Source organism: Eubalaena glacialis, chromosome 1, assembly GCF_028564815.1.
Source record: "Eubalaena glacialis isolate mEubGla1 chromosome 1, mEubGla1.1.hap2.+ XY, whole genome shotgun sequence".
Lineage (NCBI taxonomy): Eukaryota > Metazoa > Chordata > Mammalia > Artiodactyla > Balaenidae > Eubalaena > Eubalaena glacialis.
This window is the reverse complement of record NC_083716.1, coordinates 20,824,085-20,847,405: the sequence shown is the minus strand read 5'-3', so window position 1 is coordinate 20,847,405 and position 23,321 is coordinate 20,824,085. Positions and strand designations below refer to the sequence as shown.

General features: G+C 36.5%; 1 pseudogene; it reads right to left on the bottom strand.

Annotated features, from left to right (window-relative positions):
* LOC133090999 (tigger transposable element-derived protein 1-like) overlaps window positions 1-23,321 on the bottom strand; it is a 38,695-nt pseudogene that overhangs the window by 916 nt on the left and 14,458 nt on the right.

The following is a 23,321-nucleotide window of genomic DNA, read 5'->3' as shown; positions in this document are numbered from 1 at the left end:
TTATATTTTAACTCAGATTATTAAGATATCATTTAAATCTAGAAAATGCATCCCTTTTAGTGTACAGTTCTGTAAGCTTAATGAATGCGTATCGCTGTATAACCATCAGTACAGTCACAGTACAGAGCTTTACATCACACTGTCAAGTTCCCTTTTCTCTTTTATAATCAAACATTCCCCTCACACCCTAGTCCCTGGCAAGCACTGGTAGGTTTTTCTTCCTGTATGTTTGCTTTTTCCAGAATGTCATATAAATGCAATCATACAGAATGTAGTAGCCTTTTGAATCTGGCTTTTGCAATTTAGCATAATACATTTGAGACAACCATATCATTATTTGTATAAGTAGCATGCTTCTTATTGCTAAACAGTATCCAATTGCAAGGGTGTGCCTCAGCTCGTTTATCCATTCACAAGTTGAAATTGTGGCTGGTTATTAACATAGCTGAAATAAACATTGATGCCCAGGTGTTCATGTGAACATAAGTTCTTTTTTTTTTTTTTTTAGTTTTTCCACCTATAAATTTTTTTTTTACATCTTTATTGGAGTATAATTGCTTTACAATGGTGTGTTAGTTTCTGCTTTATAACAAAGTGAATCAGTTATACGTATACATATACCCCCATATCTCCTCCCTCTTGCGTCTCCCTCCCACCCTCCCTATCCCACCCTTCTAGGTGGACACAAAGCATGAGCTGATCTCCCTGTGCTATGTGGCTGCTTCCCACTAGCTATCTATTTTACATTTGGTAGGGTATATATGTCAATGCCACTCTCTCACTTCATCCCATCTAACCCTTCCCCTCTAACCATGTCCTCAAGAATCCATTCTCTACGTCTGCGTCTTTATTCCTTTCTGCCCCTAGGTTCTTCAGAACCATTTTATTTTTTTTTTAGATTCCATATATATGTGTTAGCATACGGTATTTGTTTTTCTCTTTCTGACTTATTTCACTCTGTATGACAGACTCTAACTCCATCCACCTCACTACAAATAACTCAATTTCATTTCCTTTTATGGCTGAGTAATATTCCATCGTATACATGTGCTACAACTTCTCTATCCATTCATCTGTCGATGGACACTTAGGCTGCTTCCATGTCCTGGCTATTGTAATTAGAGCCGCAATGAACATTGTGGTACATGACTCTTTTAGAATTGCAGTTTTCTCAGGGTATATGCCCAGTAGTGGGATTGCTGGGTCGTATGGTAGTTCTATTTTTACTGTTTTAAGGAACCTCCATACTGTTCTCCATGGTGGCGGTATCAATTTACATTCCCACCAACAGTGCAAGAGGGTTCCCTTTTCTCCACACCCTCTCCAGCATTTATTGTTTGTAGATTTATCGATGATGGCCATTTTGACCAGTGTGAGGTGATATCTCATTGTAGTTTTGATTTGCATTTCTCTAATGATTAGTGATGTTGAGCATACTTTCACGTCTTTGTTGGCAATCTGTATATCTTCTTTGGAAAAATATCTGTTTAGCTCTTCTGCTCATTTTTGGATTGGGTTGTTTGTTTTTTTGATATGAAGTTGCATGAGCTGCTTGTATATTTTGGAGATCAATCCTTTGTCAGTTGCTTCATTTGCAAATATATTCTCCCTTTCTGAGGGTTGCCTTTTCATCTTGTTTATGGTTTCCTTTGCTGTGCAAAAGCTTCAAATTTCATTAGGTCCCATTTGTTTATTTTTGTTTTTATTTCCCTTTCTCTAGGAGGTGGGTCAAAAAAGATCTTGCTGTGATTTATGTCATAGAGTGTTCTGCCTATGTTTTCCTCTAAGAGTTTTAGAGTGTCTGGACTTACATTTAGATCTTTAATCAATTTTGGGCTTATTTTTGTGTATGGTGTTAGGGAGTGTTCTAATTTCATTCTTTCACATGTAGCTGTCCAGTTTTCCCAGCACCATTTATTGAAGAGGATATCTTTTCTCCATTGTATATTCTTGACTCCTTTATCAAAGATAAGGTGACCATATGTACGTCGGTTTATCTCTGGGCTTTCTATCCTGTTCCATTGATCTATATTTCTATTTTTGTGCCAGTACCATACTGTCTTGATTACTGTAGCTTTGTAGTATAGTCTGAAGTCACAGAGCCTGATTCCTCCAGCTCTATTTTTCTTTCTCAAGATTGCTTTCGCTATTTGAAGTCTTTTGTGTTTCCATACAAATTGTGAAATTTTTTGTTCTAGTTCTGTGAAAAATTCCATTGGTAGTTTGATAGGGATTGCATTGAATCTGTAGATTGCTTTGGGTAGTATAGTCATTCTCACAATGTTGATTCTTCCAATCCAGGAACATGGTATGTCTCTCCATCTGTTTATATCATCTTTAATTTCTTTCATCAGTGTCTTATAATTTTCTGCGTACAGGTCTTTTGTCTTCTTAGGTAGGTTTATTCCTAGGTATTTTACTCTTTTTCTTACAATGGTAAATGGGTGTTTTTCCTTAATTTCTCTTTCACATTTTTCATCATTAGTGTATAGGAATGCAAGAGATTTCTGTGCATTAATTTTGTATCCTGCTACTTTACCGAATTCATTTATTAGCTCTAGTAGTTTTCTGGTAGCATCTTTAGGATTCTCACTGTATAGTATCATGTCCTCTGCAAATAGAGACAGTTTTACTTTTTCTTCTCCGATCTGGATTCCTTTTATTTCTTTCTCTTCTCTCCTTGCTGTAGCTCAAAATTCCAAAACTATGTTGAATAAGAGTGGTGAGAGTGGGCAACCTTGTCTTGTTCCTGATCTTAGTGGAAATGGTTTCAGTTTTTCACCATTGAGGATGATGTTGGCTGTGGGTTTGTCATATATCGCCTTTATTATGTTGAGGTAAGTCCCCTCTATGCCTACTTTCTGGAGGGTGTTTTTCATAAATGGGTGTTGAATTTTGTCAAAAGCTTTTTCTGCATCTACTGAGACGATCATATGGTTTTTATCCTTCAGCTTGTTAATATGGTGTATCATATTGATTGATTTGCATATACTGAAGAATCCTTGCATTCCTGGGATAAACCCTACTTGATCATGGTGTATGATCCTTTTAATGTGCTGTTGGATTCTGTTTGCTAGTGTTTTGTTGAGGATTTTTGCATCTATGTTCATCAGCGATATTGGCCTGTAGGTTTCTTTTTTTGTGACACCTTGGTCTGGTTTTGGTTATCAGGGTGATGGTGGCCTCGTAGAGTGAGTTGGGAGTGTTCCTCCCTCTGCAATATTTTGGAAGAGTTTGAGAAGGATAGGTGTTAGTTCTTCTCTAAATGTTTGATAGAATTCACCTGTGAAGCCATCTGGTCCTGGACGTTTGTTTGTTGGAAGATTTTTAATCACAGTCTCAATTTCAGTGCTTGTGATTGGTCTGTTTATATTTTCTATTTCTTCCTGGTTCACTCTCAGAAAGTTGTGCTTTTCTCAGAATTTGCCCATTTCTTCCAGGTTGTCCATTTTATTGGTATATACTTGCTTGTAGTAATCGCTCATGATCCTTTGTATTTCTGCAGTGTTAGTTGTTACTTCTCCTTTTTCATTTCTAATTCTATTGATTTGAGTCTTCTCCCTTTTTTTCTTGAAGAGTCTAGCTAATGGTTTGTCAATTTGTTTTAGCTTCTCAAAGAACCAGCTTTTAGTTTTATTGATCTTTGCTATTGTTTCCTTCATTTCTTTATCATTTATTTCTGATGTGATCTTTATGATTTCTTTCCTTCTGCTAACTTCGGAGTTTTTTTAATCTTCTTTCTCTAATTGCTTTAGGTGTAAGGTTAGGTTGTTTATTTGAGATGTTTCTTGTTTTTGAGGTAGGATTGTATTGCTATAAACTTCCCTCTTAGAACTGCTTTTGCTGCATCTCATAGGTTTTGGGTCGTCATGTTTTCATTGTCATTTGTTTTAGGTATTTTTTGATATCCTCTTTGATTTCTTCAGTGATCTCTTGGTTATTTAGTAGTGTATATTTTTAGCTTCCATGTGTTTGTATTTTTTACAGTTTTTTTCCTGTAATTGATATCTAGTCTCCTAGCGTTGTGGTTGGAAAATATACTTGACATGATTTCAATTTTGTTAAATTTAGCAAGGCTTGATTTGTGACCCAAGATATGATCTATCCTGGAGAATGTTCCATGAGCACTTGAGAAGAAAGTGTATTCTGTTGTTTTGGGATGGAATGTCCTATAAATATCAATTAGGTCCATCTTATTTAATGTATCATTTAAAGCTTGTGTTTCCTTATTTATTTTCATTTTGGATGATCTGTCCATTGGTGAAAGTGGGGTGTTAAAGTCCCCTACTATGATTGTGTTACTGTCAATTTCCCCTTTTACGGCTGTTAGCATTTGCCTTGTGTATTGAGGTGCTCCTATGTTGGGTGCATAAATATTTACAATTGTTATATATTCTTCTTGGATCGATCCCTTGATCATTACGTAGTGTCCTTCTTTGTCTCTTGTAATAGTCTTTATTTTAAAGTCTGTTTTGTCTGATATGAGAATTGCTACTCCAGCTTTCTTTTGATTTCCAGTTGCATGGAGTATCTTTTTCCATCCCCTCACTTTCTGTCTGTATGTGTCCCTAGGTCTGAAGTCAGTCCCTTGTAGACAGCATATATATGGTCTTGTTTTTGTATCCATTCAGCCAGTCTATGTCTTTTGGTTGGAGCATTTAATCCATTTACATTGAAGGTAATTATCGATATGTATGTTCCTATTACCATGTTCTTAATTGTTCTGGGTTTGTTATTGTAGGTCTTTTCCTTCTCTTGTGTTTCTGCCTAGAGAAGTTCCTTTAGCATTTGTTGTAAAGCTGGTTTGGTGGTGCTGAATTCTCTTAGCTTTTGCTTGTCTGTAAAGGTTTTCATTTCTCCGTTGAATCTGAATGAGATCCTTGCTGGGTAGAGTAATCTTGGTTGTAGGTTTTTCCGTTTCATCACTTTAAATATGTCCTGCCACACCCTTCTGGCTTGCAGAGTTTCTGCTGAGAAATCAGCTGTTAACCTTACGGGGATTCCCTTGTATGTTATTTGTTGCTTTTCCCTTGCTGCTTTTAATATTTTTTCTTTATATTTAATTTTTGATAGTTTGGTTAATATGTGTCTTGGCATGTTTCTCCTTGGATTTATCCTGTATGGGACTCTCTGTGCTTCCTGGACTTGACTAACTATTTCCTTTCCCATATTAGGGAAATTTTCAACTGTAATCTCTTCAAATATTTTCTCAGTCCCTTTCTTTTTCTCTTCTTTTCTGGGACCCCTATAATTCGAATGTTGGTGCATTTAATGTTGTCCCAGAGGTCTCTGAGACTGTCCTCAATTCTTTTCATTCTTTTTTCTTTATTCTGCTCTGTGGCAGTTATTTCCACTATTTTATCTTCCAGGTCACTTATCCGTTCTTCTGCCTCAGTTACTCTGCTATTGATTCCTTCTAGAGAATTTTTAATTTCATTTATTGTGTTGTTCATCATTGTTTATTTGCTCTTTAATTCTTCTAGGTCCTTGTTAAACGTTTCTTTTATTTTCTCCAAGATTTTGGATCATCTTTACTCTCATTACTCTGAATTCTTTTTCAGGTAGACTGCCTATTTCCTCTTCATTTTTTTGGTCTGGTGGGTTTTTACTTTGCTCCTTCATCTGCTGTGTATTTCTCTGTCTTCTCATTTTCCTTAACTTGCTGTGTTTGGGGTCTCCTTTTCTCAGGCTGCAGGTTCGTATTTCCGGTTGTTTTTGGTGTCTGCCCCCAGTGGGTAAGGTTGGTTAAGTGGGAGTGTAGGCTTCCTGGTGGAGGGGACTGGTGCCTGTGTTCTGGTGGATGAGGCTGGATCTTGTCTTTCTGGTGGGCAGGACCATTTCTGGTGGTGTGTTTTGGGCTGTCTGTGAACTTATTATGATTTTAGGCAGCCTCTTTGCTAATGGGTCGGGTTGTGTTTCTGCCTTGGTAGTTGTGTGGCATGGGGTGTCCAGCACTGTAGCTTGCTGGTTGTTAAGTGGAGCTGGGTCTTAGCATTGACATTGAGATCTCTGGGAGAGCTTTTGCCATTTGATATTACATGGAGCCAGGAGGTCTCTGGTGGACCAATGTCCTGAACTTGGCTCTCCCACCTAAGAGGCTCGGGCCTGACACCAGCCAGAGCACCAAGACCCTGTCAGCCAGTGTGAACATAAGTTTTTATTTTTCAGATAAAAAACCTAGGAATGGAATTACTGGGTCATATTGGTTAGTGCTACTTAACTTTATATATATATATATATTCTATAAACCTATTTTCCAGAGTGACTAACACATTTTATATTCCCACCAGCAATGTATGAGTTGTCTAAACTCTGCATAGTCACAAGTACATAGCACTGTGAGCTTTTTTAAAAGCCATTCAAATAGAAATTTCTTAATCATGAATGATGCTGAGAACCTTTTCATGTGCATATTTGTATTCTTTGTGGAAACATTGTTCCATCTTATTTTTAAATTAGTTTGAATATTTCATATTATAAATTTTTGAGAAGTTTTAATATATTCTAGACACATGACCTTTAATAGACATGTGTTTTGAAAATATTTTCTCTCAGTTTATGTCTTATCTTTTTATTTACTTAACAATGTCTTTATTTTATTTTTTAAATTTATACAAGAAAATTGACTTGGCACCATACAGTTCTGTGAATTTTAACATATGTTTATAGGTCCATGTAAAAACCACAATAGTCATTGCATAGAAAGTCCATTTACTCCAAAAAATTATTGTATTATCCCTTTATATTCATGCTGTTTTCTCAGTCATAACCACTGGAAATAACTGCTATATTCTCCATACCTACAGCTTCATCATTTTTGAATGTTATGTGAGTGTAATCAATCAGCAGTAACCTTTGGATATCAGGTTCTTTCACTCACTACAATGTCTTTGAGACTCATACGAGTTGTGTGTATCACAATTCTGTTTTGGTATATTGTTGAGTGTTCCATTGTGTGGATGTCCATTTACCTACTATAGGACATTTGGTTTGTTTTTCTGTTATAGGACATTGGGTTTGTTTTCAGTTCGGATGTATTACTAATAGAGCAGTTATAAATATCCATGTAGAGATTTTTCTGTGAACATATATTTTCATTTTTCTAAGATACATTCCCAAAAGCAGGATTGCTGAGCTCTGAAGTACGGTTAACTTTACAAAACAATGCCAAACCATTTTTCGGAGTGGCTGTACCAGTTTCCATTCCCACCAGCAATCTATGAAGAGTTCCAGTTGTTATACATTCCTTGTTAGTTGTTGGTATTCAATGTTTTGTTTTAGCCTTTCTATTAGATGTATAGTAGTATCTCATCATGATTTTAATTTTAAATGGCTAATGACTTTAAACACCTTTTCATGTGCTTATTTGTCTTCTTTATATCCTCTTTGTGGAGGTATGTGTTCATGACACTAGTCCCTTTTTTAAATTTGTTTTTTAATTTTTTATTTTTGAAAGTCATTTATATATTCTGGTTAAAATCTATTTTAAGATATATGGTTTTCAAATATTTCTCCTAGTCTGTAGACTATCTTTTCATCTCTTCATACAATCTTTTGCATAATTAACATTTTTAATTTTGATGGAGTACAGTTTATCAAATTTTTCTTTTATGAATCACACATTGGTTCAGACCTTGTCTGAATGGTATTGCCATGTTCGCTGATCCTAGGCACCATAGAGGATTCTAGAGTTTGGGGGCTCCTGAGGCATAGATCCCTCTTACTTGACTCTAATGGTGGTATTGCCACCATGCGCAAGAGTCCAAGCCAGACCAGACACTATGCAGAAGGCGTGGTTCCCAAAGAAAATTAAAGAGATTTTCCCAAAGTGAAGAAAAAGGGATGCTTGGCTGTCATAAACAACACATATTTACTGCAGATGGTTATGGCAGAATAATAATAATAATAGCTAACACCACTTATAGGGTACTCATCCTGTGCCAGGCAGTGTTCTAAACTCTTTTTGCATATTAACTCATTTTGCCTTCAAAACAACATTATGGGGGAAATAAGATTATTATCCATTTTTTACAGCTAAATAAACAAAAGCACAGAGAAATAACTGACTTATTCAGTGTCATAGAGCAACTAAAGGACAGAACTGAGATTTGAACCCAGGTCACCTGGCCCCAGGGTCTTCACCCTTAAACTCTACTCTGTTATTGCTTTTCAAGTGTGGAATCCATGCTCAATGGAGAAGTAAACCAGATAGTTTAAAGCAAAGGGAGGAAAAGACCTCAAGGTACTAAATTATTTCATTATATTGTTTTATGTCATTTACTGGAAGGGTTTTCAAATCATTTGATACATCAGAAGAAAATACACGGTCTCACTTTCACTGAAGGCTTGAAGATGAACCCACATACATGCACAAACAGAAACACAATAATCTTTAATGATTCCGAACATAAAATTGGTATTTTGAAGTCTGTTTTCTAAAAGTTCACTATCTTCTCCAAAATTCTGAGACTTTGATGCTGGTGTTATCAAAAGGTTTCTTCCTTTTTCATTAAAAAATTGGAATCAGGTAAGATCAGTAACATTGTGTCAGTTGAAGTCCCTCATGAAAATGCTGAACACCATCACATAATTGGGGACTTAGTAAAGCAGAGTAGGTGTTAGACAGTGATAGTAAAATCAGATACTACCATTATCTCAGTGCTTGCAAACCCAGGCATTTCATGCTAGAAATGATTAATCAGTCTCAAGAGGGACAAAGAAAAAGAAGTCTCAGATAGTATTTCTGTGTGTCTACAATAGCTGGGATATCAGTAGTCTTGAGAGGTTGCCATAATAATCAGGGTTCAGTCCACCTAAAGCATATGCTAAGACACGTGCACACACACACACACACAATGTCAAATAAGAGAATTTTATTGGGTTGGCCTCTTTAGACAGATGTCCAATAGCAGGGCTGATACAAAAACATAAACAATTATCTCTTATCTTCCTAGCAGTGAGTATTCATTATAATTGTGACCTTAATTTTGTCCATGCTACTCCAATTAAAAATTGTATTTACATGTGGACAGCAATTATACTCTTACCCCTGATCCCAAAGCTTAAGAATAATTTTAAACAACTTTGTTCTTTTCTTTAAAAGCTGTTTATCTTCATGGCATTTCAAGTCATTATATAATGCATCACTCTATTCAACTTATTCTAATAAGTCTAAGATTGCCATTATAATAGAACCAAGCAGACTCTCCAAAAACCTTAAGTAAATCAGCTTAACTTGAGATGAAATATTTTTAAAACGCTTAGTGCCAAAAATCTTCTCAGAGTCATTTCCATATCCATGTAAATCTTTTCACTTACACCCACCTCTATAAGTCTTGGAGAGCAGAGTCAGCAAATGTTTAGAAAATAAATGTCAGAGAACTGCAGTGCAGATGGGGATAGAATGATGGAGGGAGGATAGTATTATGATGAAAGCTTCATTTTAATATAAGATTATAGAAACTTTACCTGGCACCAAAAAAAGGGAAGAAAGGTTGCAAAGTAACCTTGATTTTTATTTCTCGAATATTGTTTCACACATAGGAATGACTTCTCCAGGGTGGGGAGCAAGAGAAGACCTCATTTTTGAAGAAGAGAGCAGATAGCTTGTGCAGAAAGTTTATTCCTTGCACAGAAGCCAAGGAAACTACACACTCAGGTTGTATTATCACATCTTGAAATTCTTATCTCATCAAAGTAACTCCAATGGCATTTAAATCTATAGAAGGAAGGAAGGAAGGAAGGAAGGGAGGGAGGGAGGGAAGAAGGAAGGAAGGAAGGGAGGGAGGGAGAAAGGGAGGGAGGAAATTAAATGAGTCTCCAGTCTTAAGAAGTCAGCAAAAAGAAAGAGCAAAATTTTTACAATAAATTATATTTACAGAAAATATACATTAATTAAAAATGTTCTATAACAAATAATCCTAAAATTTATATGGAATCATAAAAGAGCAAGAATTGCCAAAGCAATCTTGAGGGAAAAGAACAAAGCTAGAGGCATAACCCTCCCAGACTTCAGACAATACTACAAAGTTACAGTAATCAAAACGGCATGGTAGTGGCACAAAAACAGACATACGGATCAATGGAATAGAATAGAGAGGCCCAAAATAAACCAACACACCTACAGTCAATTAATCTTCAACAAAGGAGGCAAGAATATATAATGGAGAAGAGATTGTCTCTTCAAAAAGATTGTCCTTGTAAAATTCAGAAGAACTTTCTGTATCTAAATGGTTCAGCTAAATACTGAAAAGATGTGGGAAAAGCAATGAGGTGAGAAAAAGCTGCATAATGAAGTCCACTGTGAACACAGTTGCTCAGAAGATTCTCTGAAGGGTAAATCAAATCATGTCATTTCTCTGCTCCAAAATCTCCAGTGGGCTCCCTGTTTCTCAGAGTAAAATGATGTCCTTAAAGCCTTTAAAATGAGCAACAATGCCCTACACAATCTGACCTGTTATCTCTCACTGCAGCTCTTACTAATTTTCTCTTTGCTCATTCAGTCCCAACCAAGCTGGACGGAATACACACTGCTGCCACCTCTTCCCTCTGAATATAATGTTCCTCCCACAGACATCCTCGTGGCTCACTCCTTGGCCTTCCTCAGGTCTTGGCTTAAATGCCACGTCTTAACACAGCATTTCCTGAACAACCCATTATAAACGTGACACCCCCACAAACAAGCACTGCTGATCCCTATACTTTATTTTTCCCATTTCAGGTATCTTCTAACACATTGTAAAATGCACATATTTATTGTGTTCCCACCATTCATTATCTGTCTCCTGTCACTGGAATATAAGCTACAGGAGAGCAGAGGAGTTTTTGTGCATGTTTTGTTTTATTTTTTATTCACTGTTCTGTCTGCAGCACTTAGAATAGTTACTGAAAGGAATTACGCATTTACTAAATATTTGTTGAAACAATGAATGAATATGAAAAGAATTGATATGTATGAAAACTCCTTTTAAGGTACTTCATGTTGAGAAACCAATTATAGATTCGTATATTAAGTAAATACCATTTATAAGAATTAAGTGAAACTTCATCCCTAATGGTTTACGGAGATAGGAATACTGGCTGTTCTGAGTCATATAGATGAGCATCTGTCTACTAGAAAACATGAACAAGCAGAGAATTTTTAGGATCCTTTCACAGTTCTTCTGTCTTAAGAGAAAGGACAATTGTAAAAGAAATGGGTATTCAATACATTACACCTTTTGAAGAGGGTATCTTTGTGCATTAGCATGGCAATATGTATAATAAAGAGATGTCATTAGAGCTTGTTTCATTTAAATATGCCCAGCACTTACAGTGCTGTATTGTTTTCTTGCATTTTTAAAATTTTCTACCTATATTGATGATATATTCTATTTAGAAAACAGTCATAATTGGAGTTATCAGTATACTATAAACTTAACTATCTTGTATTGAATACCATATGATGTGGTGGAAAAAGAAACAGGATTTGGAGGCATGCAGACTAGAGATGCAGTTCAGCTCTGCTATTTACTGGGCATCTGGTCTTGAAGAAATCATTGAACTTCTTCACGTCTTCCACCTTTCTTTCTATAAAATGGAGGGGGTTAGCAATAACACCTACTTTCATGTGGTGGGTATTAAATAAGCTAATGTATGTAAAGCATTGTCATAGTATTTGGGACAGAAGGTCATTAAAATGATAATAACTACAAGTAATTAATGATTCTCTATAATCCAAGCACTCGGGTGTCAAGTGCCTTCCATGCACTGTCTCCTTCCATCACAATCCTGTGAAGTAGAAACTATTAGAATCCCCATTTCACAGATGAGAAAACCAAGACTAATTAGGATTAACTTGCCCACACAGTTACTCAAGCAGAAAGCAGCAGAGCTGGGATGTCAACTCTCATCTTTCTGAGTCCAGAAATAGAAATATAAACACAAATCTATTCTATGTTCCATACACTAGTATGCTAATTCCCTCACCTTTGGATTTACAAAAAAACTTACACTGTCTTGAATTTTGCTCTGAACTAGATTGTGTTATAGCAAGACTCCAATATATTACCTATCCCCTAGCCTGCCACATTTTGAACTTTCTCCTAATCATTCTCGCTAACCTATTTCTCTCTGCCTTTTGGCACCTTTTTTGGGGGGGTGGGGAGCGGTAAGATATTCGGAGAGCTCTTTCTTATCTCAATTTTTCTTTACCATTCTTTTCCCCAAGCCACCAATATTTAACACCTTTACCCAAAGGGGTCACCCCTCTGACTGGGTTCATCATTTCGCTGCCTCCTTCCTCAGACACTTCTCACTCCATTTGTCTACAGTTTCAGGTACAGGGATGCTTGGATATATAGTTATGTTCCAAAGAGAGACTCATAGGGCCTCCATTCCTGCCCAAGGAGAGCCCCTGATTTCTAAATCCAGCCTCCCAGTGCTTCCCAAAACAGTAACAAAATGTTCTAAAACTCAGTTTGGTAGTTATAGTGATGATCACAGATATAAGCTTGCTTGCATTCCAAACAAAGGGGGATAAGGAGAAGGTCTGAGGCATTTTTCAGATGAGAAGCAAAGAACAAACAAACTGAAGGGCTGCAGGTATATAATACTGCCATTCTTTTCTGCATGAGACAAATATTTGAAGCATGACTGCTGAATAGAAAATACATACACACCCCCCTCCCATAAATCAAGAAAGTTGAAAATACCCAATAAATTGTGCTAAGCATTCAAAATGAGGCACCAAATGAAAAAGAAGCAGAGAGGCTGCATTAGTACACAGTGTATAAACACAGACTTTTTCAAAGAGCTCCACCTATTCTTTGAAGCTACACACAGCAAAAAAGTCTATGGGTAGCCCGGACATGGCTAAAACCAGAAAAGAAAATGAAAAGCAAGGAGTAAGGACAGCGGCAACAGAGGGCTGCAGTCCCAAACTCAAGAGCTCATTAAGCTTCTACTAGCTGTCAGATACATTTGACACTCTGTGTTCACTATCTCAAAACAACTCTAGAAGAGAGGAGTTATTGTCTACTTCATAGATATTAGGAAACTGAGGTGCAAATTATTATTTAGAAATTATTTCTAGTCACAAGATTCAAACCTGGATCTGAGTCATTTCTAAGCCCTTTCTCTTAAACACAATGCTGTCTTCTTAAGAAACAACATTTGCAGACCCTGCTTCGTTGTTGAAATTATTGCTTGAGCCTCCCTGCTCTTGTGGGGAGAAATGAGGGCTCCCACTCCAGGGAGAGGCAGCCACACTTAGCAACCTGGAAAGCATGAATGGTCTGGTGTGTTGTTTTCAACCATTTTGCTCTTTATAGCCACATAATGTTTGGCTACCATGATTCCTGGAAGTAGGAATCCATTTGGATATGCAATTGAGCTTTATTTTTATTTTATTTCTGCTGGCCCCATCAGCACACTCTGCATTATAAAGCAATAAGGCAAATATCATATTTAGTAGGCTTCTGAGTATATGAAAATATCTGTGTTGGCAGGAGAATCTAACTACAGCAAGCAGGAAAAGAGATACTTTCTGTTATGACTCCAAATCTCTTCCTAGAATGTATTGCAAAACCATGATTGTTTGGGGCTTTGGGGAATTACTGGAGAACACGGAAAAAAGATATGTTGATTGGTAATACAATTCAGCTGAACTGGAACCCTTCTGATAGAGAAAGGGGATGCTAATAGCACAGGATGCTGGGCCAAACAAAGATTAAACTGGGAATTTCCTGGATAAACTGGGAATTTTTGTCATGTTTGTCATTTGTAATTTTGCCTCTAAGGAAAGGTTAAGAGCTTTCATCCAAATGAAAAATTTTAGAACCCACCTGAGCAAGATTATTTGGAGACCCTTGGTTTGCACAAAAGAAAGTGATTATTCAAATCTGGAGCAAAATCAACTCTGGGTGTCTATGTGTTATTTGAATAAAAAAACAAATAGCCATTGCAATTGACTCAAAGCTTTTCAACCCTGTATAGGTGACAAAATATGTAAAAGATCTTTCTTTATGGAAAAAGACAAGCCCACTGCAAGCCTCCCTATCTCTTTGATTGTTATAACAAACCTAATAAAACTGTATAAAATGAAAGAAGGAGTTACCTATGTGAAGACACTTCAGACAGCTGGAAAAGACCTACTGAGCCCAAGCACCTAAATCATCCTTCTCTAATGTTTAAAATATCTAAACCAAGGAGTCAAAACTTTCATTTAACTTTGAGATAGAAGACTTAAAATTAATACCCTTAAGAAGAGGAAAACATTTACCGAATTTTGTCAAACAATAATCAGTATCAAGTATGCAAAGAATAAATAGCTTTATTTGGGGTCTTAAGAATTCCAATTCAGGAGACACAGATTCGGGTAAAACCAAACGTGTGTTCTAGGGAAGACAAAGAGGCAAGGGCTTATAAACGCAAAAGCCACAGGTTTATTAAAGTTGCCTGGTAAGAATTATGATTGACTCTAACACAGGAAAGGAAATATTTGTCCTTATGGGACAGCCTATCACGAGTTATGTAGGGGAAGGGTCCAGTAAGTATCTTGAGATTCTGGAATATTGTGCAGATGTCCTTTCTGGATGCCTGTGTCACGACAGTAAGTGGTTCAAGTTCAAATTCCATCGGAGCTGAGACGTACATGTCACACTTCCTCCGTGGCCTCCCAGCTCCATTTTAGAGAGTTCTCTTAGCAATACTGACTCCATTTTGATTTTCCTTTTACAATTTCATGATTGGGTATAAACACCTGAGACAAAGTCTCTTCTGAAAATAAATATTAATTGTGAGGGTGTCATGAAAAAAGAGAGCATACAATGTGGACAAAACACAGACTTTATGATCAGGCAGAAAATAACAGAGACTTGGGGCTGGCCCCTCATTAGCTATGTAATCTAGGGAAGTCCCTTAAACCTTACTTAGCTGGGAAGAGGGAATGATTATATTGCATCCAGCAGAGTTCAAGGCATAGAGTGGTGATAATTCCTGGGAGAAAGCAGCAGGATCCTGAGGGTTGAGGGGAGGATGGAGATAGAACTAAGGAAGGAGGCGCAGTAGAAAGAGAGTGTGGGAATACTGTACGATCAATTGTTTGTCCCCATCTTTGCCAAGATCAGCCCTGGATGGGGCACTAGAACCCTCAACTAGCCTTAGAGGTCTTGGTTGTCTCACACTGCTTAGCTGAAGGAAACTTAATCCAATTAAAATTGCCTTAGTTTCACTGCCATTCTGTGACAAAAACCTTCCTTTCCTCCTGTTGGGTTTTTAATATTCATCTTCATTAACTTTACCCTGAACGCACACACAAGGTGTTCTGGATCAGAGACAGATTTTTTTTTTATTAATTACTTCACAGTAAATAATAAGTGTGCTGCCTCTCCCTCTCCCACTTCTTCCCCCAGTCCTTCCTCCTGGGGTGACAAGAGGAGAGCCACTGAACATTTTTCCTACATGAGTGGCCAGACACTCCATAGAAGAAAGATAAGGAAGAAATGATTTTTCTCTGCTTACAAAGGTGGGGAGTGGGAGGAAGCTATAACTCTCCCCTCCTGAAAGGGTCTACTTGGAAATGTAATGGGCCTGATTGCTAACTCCAACCCTTTGGAATGTAAAGAAAATCTCTCCAGGAGCCAGACATACACAGAAGTCTTGGATTTTGTGAGCTAAAGATGTCTCCAAGTCCCCAGGCCTCATACTTCCTTAAAATGTAGTACCTAGGAAGATAGTGCTCCAGTCTACACTGTACCTTCAGAGATAACCTAGGTGCCTATATGTGGATGAAACCTTTTGGATTTTGGGTACATAAGGAAAGTTTTAAATGAATAACTACAGATGTAATCATTATGATATATGAAAATATTTATAGGAGAAATGAAAGCAAACATTTTCTAATTTCATAGTAGCTATGTTTCTGTGGCTCAGGAGGCTTTACAGAAGAACACATAAATTCAGGGAAATTCTATTTCCCAACACCTCCCTTCTCTAAGTTTTAATTATCTGCCAATATTAGAGACTTCCTGTGGCAGACCCACTACTCTGGTACTAATCCAAACACAGGGATGGGCAAGTTGCCTTCCATTGCCATGAAGACAAATTAGAAGATCAGTTTTCTATGAAATTGAAGATAAAGTTGCTATACAAGACTGGATAAGATGGCTGTTTAGGAGAGACTTTTAATGGCCAAATGTAGAGCCAAAGCATAAATTCTATTCCATGGTCAATTCAAAGTAATTCATGGGCATATGCAATCTCATCCTCATCTCTTAAAAGGGATCTATGTCATTCCAGAGAATTCTAAAACAGCTTTCATTATTATGATCTATTAAATAATAATTATAATACAGTGGTTAATAATTTGTGTTTTGGAGTCAGAGAATCCAGGTTCAAAGTAGAATGTCAACCACTCCCTAGCTGAATGATATTGAGCAAATCATTAAACTTCTGTAACCATCAGCAAAATATCTAAAAAAAAAAAAAAGTGAAATAGCAATTTATATTGTGAGAATTAAGTGAGATAATGAGTGCAAACAGCATACTACCTGGAGCATACTAAGAATACAATTAAGATTAATTTTTGTCATTCTCATTAACATTTTGGTGTATGGGGGTTAGGAATTGAGGGGAATGAATATAGATGAAAGATACTTATCTAGTGAGCCCAGACTAGAACCAAAAACAGCAAAGAAAAAAAACAACTTTTTTTTCCCTAAATTTCTGGGTTTTACTCTTCTTGTCTCCATTAAAGAAAATTTAAACCATTTCTGTGCCTAGTCATTCTTCAGGATCTTTCTAAAGCAACATTTAAATATCTCAACTCTTCCCCTTAACTGAAAAATAAAGAGTTTCGCTTCTGGCTTCAGCTCTGACATGTAAAGAGCTTGGAAGTTGTCACTCCCATACTTGTCAGGTGGTGAACAAACAAAATCAACCACTTTTCTTAGCTCCATCAAAATACTGAAGTCATAAGGCAAACGGCCACCCTTAAAAATCCGGAGAGACACAGCTTTATCTGGAGCGGAAGCTTCTGGAGCCATAAACTGGTAGGAACACTTAAATGGTAATTTTGACAAAATGCTGGAACCTAAGCATGGACTAACTTGAGAATGAGGAACTCCTGGTGGATTCAGTCTTAGGGGAGTCCACACACTGTCATAGGCCCTTCTACCAGGAACCTCACAGAGTTCTCATGGTGAGGATCCAAGAAAGATTCCTTCTTGACTCAGGCAGCAGACAGGGAAGTGTGACCACTATGCAATACATGCAGAGCCTTCTCCATAACAAAACCTACTGTCCAGGAAAAAAGATTTTGCCACGGTGCAATTCTGAAACCTAATCTCAGGTGGGGAAAAGGAATCCCTCCTCATGTCAATTTGTTACAGCCTTCTTATCTCATATAAGAGAGGAAAAAACCTAGTCAACCAGAAAAATACATTCAAATAAGTATGGGGAACACTGAAGGCAGAGAAACAAGTGAGGAGGAGGGGGAAAGAAGCTATACAACTGAATATCAGCATAGAAACCTTTGTGAAGGTCACAGCCCTGAGACGGGCCCACTAAAAGGCTAAGAATTAACCTGAGACTATAGACCGTACCCTTCCCCAGTACCATACCATCACACCAGCAAAGTTAAAGTATAATAACAGTGGACTATTGCTGAAAGAACTGCAGGATAAGGACTCTCTCTCTGACTAGAGTACGTAGGGAACCACAGACTCAATGGGGAGATAAAACCAAAGACACTAGAGGAAGGTAAAGCCTCTGGCACTTACAGCTCCAAAGAGCATTAAATACAACCAACTCATAGCCAGATTAATGTAAATCCTCACATTAGAGGCCTATTTACATCATATCGTGTTACCCAAGAAAAAATGTTCAGATATCAACAAAAATCACAAGCTGCGCCGAAAAGTAAGAAAGAACACACTCTGAAGTGGCCATCATCAGTCTATTCAACACAGCCAAGGAAAGGATCGGTGAGTTTGAAGGTAGATCGATAGAAACTTACCAATCTGAAATGCAAAGAGGAAAGAAAAAAAGAAAACAAAACATCCAAGAGCTTTGGACAATACCTAAAGAGGTTACATATGTGTAATTGATGCCATGGCCACCACTGAAAGAAGGACACCTTGGAGAAATGGCTGATTCTAGAGCTGGGGCAGGAAATGCACGAGATGAGCCCAGAGCGTTTTGCAGTGCCAGAAAGTAAGGAACACACGTGATGGGGCATTTCAAAGAGACACTGAGCCAACTGAAAAAGGTCCTAATGGTCAAAGTTCAAACAATTTGAGCATAAAATTAAACAGCATTGAATTATAACCCAAAGTATGAAATAAACATTTGTAAGTCCACACTTACATAAATGAATGACTGAATAAATAGTTAATGGGTAGAAGAGACAAATCTCCCATCAGAAGGATTCCAAATAATTCTTGCAGATACTTTGCCCTCAAGAAGGTAGAACATAACTCCCTTCTCCTTAAGTGTGGGCAGTACATAGTGATTTCCTTCTAAAGAGTACAGCATGGAAAGAGAGGAGGGAAAAAGTACTTTGACAGCGGGGAAACTTAACAAACACTACTTCTCCAGGTGATCATGATTAACATCAAGAGTAATAAGGTATATTGATGGAATATATCCTTGATATGATAAAATGAGAGTGGCATTTTACCTCTGTGGCTTCCTCCCCAAACCCATATCCATAAGCTAATCATAAGTAGGACATCAGACAAACCTCAACTGAGGAACATTCTGCAAAATACCTGACCAGTACTCTTCAAAGTTTTCAAAGTCCTAAAAAGAAAAGTAACATCTGAACAGCTGCTATAGCCAAGAGGAGCATCAGGGCACATGACTAAATGTAATGCGGGATCCTAGGTTGATCCTGAACAGAAAAAGAACATTAATTAAAAACTAAGGAACTCTGAATAAAATATGGAATTTAGTTAATAATAATGTAAAAATATTGGTGCATTAATTGTAACAAATTCACCATACTGATACAAGTTGTGAGTAATAGGGGAAACTAGGTATGAGTAGATGAGAAGTCTGCACTCTCTTTGCAAATTTTCTGTTAATCTAAAACTACTCTAAAATTAAAAGTTAATTAAAAAATAAAATGTTTCTTAACATTGACATCTTATTCCTAAACATATACACAATGGAAATGTGTTGAAAATTAACATTCACATTAAGACCTCATTTTCCTTGCTGAGTAGCCTGTCAATCCTTGTTTCCTGAGAAGCATGATTACTCCCCCATCATTCATACATTTAAAGAGGCAATCAGTGCCACTAAATCAGAGAGCAGCTCAGTCAAGAATATAAAATTTAAATTTATCTGAAGGGAGTGTAAACTGCCTAATTTGATTCCCTGTCATACAGCTGGTGTGCTTTGAAATTAAGACAATGTCCTCTAACCTTATGTTTATTAACTGCAATGATGGAAAAGAAAACTTCAGGGTTCCATTCACCTAGAAAGTAAGACAAGATGCAGAACTAACAAATGAAGGCAAAGAATCCCAGGCCAGGACTGCCAGAAACTACACATGTAGGGAGAGAGAGGAAGGCCAGATGGAGTATTCCATAAACAAACAAACAAAAAAACCCAGTTAATATAGCCAAAGGAGACACATGGAATCAAAATCTGTATCTTTATCTTTTAAAGTACATTGCTTTGGGTTACTTTTAGAGCAATATATACTCATTTAAAGAGTTCAAATCATAACCCCTTGCCCCAGAATTCAAAGAAAAAGATGAAACATGATACCCAATCCCACAACTCAGTGATAATTATTGTTAACTCTTTGAATATCCTTAGACATTTCTCTGTACTTAGAAGTACAAGTGGTATATTATGTAGTACATGCAATTTATTCTATCTGCTTTTGTCAAGCAACAATTACCCATGAGCATCTTTCCAGATAAATAAATAAGATTCTGAATTATTTTTTATTGGATTGATAATATTTCATTACTTTATATATCATAATTTATATTTGAAATCTTATACTAGGAAATTTAGTTTGTTTTGACATTAAAATCGACACCAAGCTCTCCTAAAAAACAAAATTCAACCATGTAAATTTGAAAATCTAATTGGCTTTATTCAACAATTCATGAATTTAAACATGTTCTCTTACTCTGTTTTTTCTGACAGAGCTTGTAAAATGTTCATGTTATTTTTTTCTTTAAATATTTGATAGAATTCAATCTGAGAAGTCCTCTAAGCCTGCGCTTTGCTTTGTGGGAGGATATATAATTACTAATTCATGTTCTTACTTGTTATAGGTCAACTCAGATCTTCCTTTTTTCTTCTTTTGGCAATGCTTCTTTATGCCTGTTTAGATGTTTATTTCATCTAAGTTGTCTAATTTTTGGTATAAGGTTGTTCATAAAATATCCTTACTGTCTTTTTAATTTTTGTAGGATTGGTAATGACATCTCTTTAATTACTGATTTGGGTATTATTTTATGTTCTCCCTATTTTTCTTTGTCTGTCTAGGTAAAGGTTTGTCAATATTGATGGTTCTTTTCAAGTCTCTCAAATTTCTTTCCAGACCTTCTCCCAATGCGGAGTTAGCCAGAATAAGAGTTTTACTCACCCGAGTTATGTTTTTGATGTTTGCACATGGCTTTGCTTATTTGCATGTGAGGGGTCACTGAGAGTAACAGAGAGTGGGGCACATACAGTTTATCATGAATCAGGTCCTCAGATTATTTGGTTGGGCTCCGACTGAGGTCTTTTTTTGTTCCACTCTTATTGTACCAAGAAGGGTTAATATTGACATCTTATTTTGTCAATTTCTTATATGATCATTATACAGTTTATAGGGCTTTTCCCCTAAACTTATTAATACAATTTTCTTTTTTTCTAGTTATCAACTTTGATCTTTTTCTGTCAATTAGGATAATGCATTTTATTTTTGATCAATACAGCCTACTAAATGTTTTTTTTTGGAGGTAAAACACAACTTCTTATCATTCTCTTTACATGTCCTCCACATCTATGTACCAACTTTAATTTCTACCTTTATCACACAAATGATGTTTCAACTAAACCTTGTAAAGCATGAAGCCCTTTGTAATAATTTCCCAAATAGGTGCCCTGAACATGTTCCCATCTCTTCACCGTAACATTCAAGCATTTCTCCACTAGGCAGATATATTGAGAAGATCTGTCGATTGCACATTTTGAAAAATACTAAAGGTGCTGACAAATAAAATTAGCCAACATGAGAGTATAGGACATATGATGATATGCTAGAGGGTCAAGACTTATTATGTGGAAATAGTTAGCAAAAATAAAATGATACATTTCTAATATAAGAATTGTTTCCAGTTAAAATTTTCGAGTTAGAGTAAACTTTAAATCATCTAATCAAAAAAATTTTTGACACCTGCAAGCATATGAAATGAAAACACAGATGGCTATCCTATAACCAATTTGAAGCCGTGAGAGACCCATTTTAATTCACTCTAATAACTGAGAATTATCCCCAAATGAAACAAATCACTTTATCACTAGAAACATTCCATCAGAGACTGGATGGCTTCAGTAACAGATGCTATAGGAAAGATTTCTGCACTGGATGGACAGTGACATTTTAGGCCATCTCATATCACAGAATGGAGAACATTGCAGTGAAAAGTTGAGTTGCCTCCTGCTTCCTTCCCTGAAACTTAGGAGTGTGGGAACCACCTCCTATTGGAGGTACAATATCTATCTTATGATACTCAATTAAGGCTCCTGAATACTAGGGATATGATATGGTAATAGTGAAAAGCAAAGAGGACTAGCCCAGGAGCCAGAAGACCTGAATTATTCTACCACTGGAAAGCTATATGACTTTGAGTAGTCATCTCACATCTCTGGACCTCAGCTGTCCCTCAGGAATACGGGAATAATGACAATAGCAATAATTAAACCTGCCTGATTTTCTTTTCAATATGATTGCTAAAACACTCTTAAGACTATATAAGGGTATTTTAAAATATAAGAGATTATAATTACACAACTTCTTCAGAGATTGGTTCAATGAGAAATATGATTTTTCCTACCAAATTTATTTTCAGAAAGCCAGTCTTCCAAGAAGCAATAAGACCACTGAAAGGGCCCTATTCTTGGCAGCCCCCTCACAGATGTATTAATGTCTCAGGAGAATTAATATTGTTAAAATGTCCGATCTACCTAAAGTCATCTATAGATTCCATGCAATCCTTATCAAAATTCCAATAGCATTTTTCACAGAAATAGAAAAAACAATCCTAAAATTTGTCCCCAAATATCCAGCTCAATCTTAAAAATTAAGAACAAAGCTGGAGGCACCCTTCCTCTTATTTTTCTCCTCCTCTTCTTATAAATGAACATTAGTATTATTGCTTTGTAGCTTTGTTCCATTGTTGTATCATGAATGTCTATCTAAATCCATTGAAACAAAAAGTACCAATCATTCCTCCTTTGCTATCTTTCCTCTATGAGTAAATAAATACTGAATTAATATAAAATATAAAGTAATCAATAAAAAAATGGAAAAAAAACCCACCCAGAAACAATCTCCTTATTTTCCCTAGATTGAGAAAAACCCTAGGCCAGCAAAGAGTTCTAGGTCTCACTTTGCTTCTTGTATTCCATCTGGCCTTGAACAGCCATTGAATCATCTTAGCCTCAGTTTTTCCATCTATAAACTGGAGGAACTAAAATGTATTTTTTCATCTCCAGGACATCTTGAGTGTTAACCTCTAAAAATTAGAGAACACTCTTTGTCAATATAACAAGTTTTGTTTAATGTTCATAATCGTTGATGCAGAAATCTTTTTCCTGGGAATTTACCCTATCAATATTTTTTTAAAAAAGCATGAAGCCATGAACTGAAAGATATACAGTGACTTTTTAAAATAACAAATAATTGTAATCAAACAAAATATCTACTAATTTACTTAATCCCTTAAATAAAGCGGTGTTTTCACTTACATCCTCTCCTTTAAGAATCACAACAACCTGCATTGAGATGAGGGTAGGTATTTTATTTACCAATGAGAAAACTGAGTCTTAGAGTGATTGTGTGACTCATGGAAGGTCACAAAGGTATTAGTGCCTCAATCCAGTACTCACTTCATTGCACTACTCTGATCTGGCTGCTCCAGCACCATTGTACTGTGTGCCTTCTCTGTGAATTAAAATGGAAAATCAACAATTCACAGAATATCTAATTGAGCAGGGCAAAGAATGAATACATTAAAACCAATCACTTTCCTAGGAAGCACTCCTAAAGCTCCTAAGGGAGATGCAACCCAACATGTACTGTGACGGTCAACCCTCCAAATAAAATATTC